Here is a 3,532-nt window from a genome sequence, read left to right as displayed (position 1 = left end):
CTCACCTGCTCCACAAAGCTTCAAAACTGTCAATCTCAACACAGAGCTAACAATGGCCGAGGTTTCTCACACGTCTTCTACGCAAAATGTCCACATCATCCTATACACTTCCTCTATCACTCAAACTTCTTATAAATGCAAATTCACATTCAAATAAAAGAAATCTAATACGAAATGGTAAAGGAAAAGGAAAATAACATGTGTATTATATTCCCAATACCGAAATGGAGGTGTTTGGGTCACTCATAGGATAACAAATGGCCACCAGGGCCCATCTAGGTTATCCTGTATCAGTCGCACAGCGACCTCGTCATAGATACGGGTAACTGTAGGTAGTAAGTCTTATTTATTTACATAACATAACATATAACATAAATAATAGGATAACAAAGGGCCACCAGGGCCCATCTAGGTTATCCTGTATCAGTCACACAGCGACCTCGTCATCAGTACTCAAAGATACACTTACAAGTACACAATACATTATATACTAATTCTAAATATTTGGCCCATTAACAGGGCTAAGTCCTGCAGCGAAATCCTCTACAATTTGTGGTCCCCATACATGGGGACCATGTCTTATTTAACTATAGTAAATTTCTTATAAAAACTATCATGCAGTGCTATACATAATTATAAATCTAATAAATTTAAGTGCTTATCTAATCTGTTTTTAAACATTGTCAAACTAGTGCTATTTACAACCGTCTCTGGCAATGCATTCCAGAAGTCTACCACTCTATGACTAAAGAAATATTTTCTTCTATCTAACCTGCAGCCTTGCTTTCTAATCTTTCTGCCATGATTTCTAGTCCTATTTCCTCCTCTAAGGTAAAGAAAGATCTCACATCTATGTAGTTTGTATCTGAGAACATTTTAAATAACTCTATCATATCCCCTCTTATACATCTCCTCTCAAATGAAAACATGTTTAATTCCTTTAATCTATCTATATACTCCAGGCGCTTTAATGCTGGTATCATCCTAGTTGCTCTTCTCTGAACTGCTTCTAACATGTTGATATCCTGCCTATAGTGGGGTGACCAGGCCTGTATGCAATACTCTAAATGGGGCCTAACATAGGAATTATATAAGCTACGCACCGTAGACACTGGAGACGCAGGGAGAAGGGTGTAAGCGAGTGTAAGTGTTAACGAGAGAGGGGCGAGTGAGAGGCTGAAGTGTGTATTGTAGGACAGAGTGGCGCGGTACATGTGCAGATAATCTATTCATTTGTTAATTTGTTTGTCCATTACAGGAATGGGCGATCCAAGGCCAGGGGAGAAGTTCCGGGCAGCCTGGCAGTCATTCTTCCCTCACTCACTGTGGGTGGTGTGGTGTGGTGCCATTACTCCATTGTAATAAACTGTCTTCACTGCCTCATTGTGGTGTTGTCACTAAGTAATAAATTGTGTAGAAATCTTTTTGTTATGGTAAATTTGCTTTCCTGGGAATATTTGTGCATGGGTGGTTTGTAAGTCGCCTCAAGCTGGCTGAGGTCACTGTCTCTCACACCAATATTGCCGCCATTAACCTCCCACTCACTCTAAACAATAACATGGCAGAAATTAAAACACACTAATTAATTTAAAGCTTTTATTTATTATCATGAGCAATACAAAAACAATTGGAGAAAGGATGAACTAATATGAACAAAATGACTCCTTATCATGAGGGATAAAATTGAATAGCATCGTAAATTAAGAAAAAAAAACTGGAAAATCCTCAATGAGATAAAAAAAAAAATGGTCCAAAATACTGCACTACTGGCCAAAAAATAGGAAAAATTAGTAAAAAACTGGCCAAAAAAAAAAAAAATGGCCCCTAAAAACAGGAAAATAGTAAAAGCTAGCCAAAACCCAAAATGACCCCTAAAACTGTACTAAGTCAAAAATACTCGAGAGAGTCTCCGGAGACAAGGCAGATGCATACTGGAGCTAAAATTAAATGCAAGAGTCTCCTACACTTTTATTCAACAATTCTTCACATTAGTACATTGCCTGCAAAACTCTACAAATACTTAATAGTAAAAAAATGAATAAACAATGAATAAACAGTAAAAATATGAAAGATTACAGCAAAAACTCTACACAAATTTTCAAACATTAAAAAGTCAACAATTATCAACTTAATACAAAATAGACATTTACAACAATTTACAACATTTACTACAATTTACGAGAGAGAGAGAGAGAGAGAGAGAGAGAGAGAGAGAGAGAGAGAGAGAGAGAACAATGAAATAATAATAATTTACATGAAAACAATACATTTTAAACACACACATGGCCCGGTAGCTCAGTGGTTAAAGCACTGGCTTCACAAGCCAGAGGACCGGGGTTCGATTCCCCGGCTGGGTGGAGATATTTGGGTGTGTCTCCTTTCACGTGTAGCCCCTGTTCACCTAGCAGTGAGTAGGTACGGGATATAAATCGAGGAGTTGTGACCTCGTTATCCCGGTGTGTGTTGTGTGCCTGATCCCAGGATCGGAAATAATGAGCTCTGAGCTCGTAACGTCTGGCTGTCTCGTCAGAGACTGCAGCAGATCAAACACACAGTGAAAACACGATAACCCCTTCAGTGAAGACTGTGCCCATTAATCTTGTCACCTCCATACACCCTTCTTAACCCCTTCAGTACTGGGACACATTTTTACCTTGAGATTTGTGCACCATTAGACCATTTTATTGACATTATCGAAGGTCTATGAAGGTCACAAGATTAATGGCCACAGTCTTCACAATTTTCACCCCAACATGACTTTGTGAAGCTGTACAAAATCACCAAATAGTCACCACAAGGAATAGGGAAATGTGTCATGGTACTGAAGGTACTGAAACAATCTACATAGTAAGATACACTCTTGATACACCCCTGACACAATGACACACTGACACACTCTCACCTCACTCACAAACTCCTAAAAACTCTACATTACCTTTAAGAAATAAGAAAAAAGTGATTATCTCGCACTCACACACACACACACACACACACACACACACACACACACACACACACACACACACACACACACACACACTCAGCTTTCATGACAAAAATAAGCTATTTCTGCAAAGCTTCCTTACAACACCATTAACCCCTTCAGTAGGGTGACACATTGCTATATATCCCTTGTGGTGACTATTTCGTGATTTTACTGCTTCACAAACTCATGTGGGGGATTAAAAGAGTGAAGACTGTGGCCATTAATCTTGTGACCTCCATACACCCTTCCTAATGTCAATATAATGGTCTTATTGTAGCAAAACTGTCTTAAAATACCATGAAAACACACCAAACTGTCTTAAAATGGTATCAAAACACACCAAACTATCTTAAACTGCCTTTAAAACATGCCAAACTGTCTTAAAACGGTCTCAAAGCACACAAAACTGCCTTAAACTGCCCTCAAAACATGCCAAACTGTCTTAAACTGCCCTCAAAACATGCCAAACTGTCTTATAATGCCCTAAAAACATGTCAAGCTGTCTTAAACTGCCCTAAAACATGCCAAGCTGTCTTAAACTACCCT

This window comes from Portunus trituberculatus, chromosome 11, assembly GCF_017591435.1.
Source record: "Portunus trituberculatus isolate SZX2019 chromosome 11, ASM1759143v1, whole genome shotgun sequence".
In the NCBI taxonomy this organism is placed as follows: domain Eukaryota; kingdom Metazoa; phylum Arthropoda; class Malacostraca; order Decapoda; family Portunidae; genus Portunus; species Portunus trituberculatus.
Note: the sequence above shows the minus strand (reverse complement) of the source record.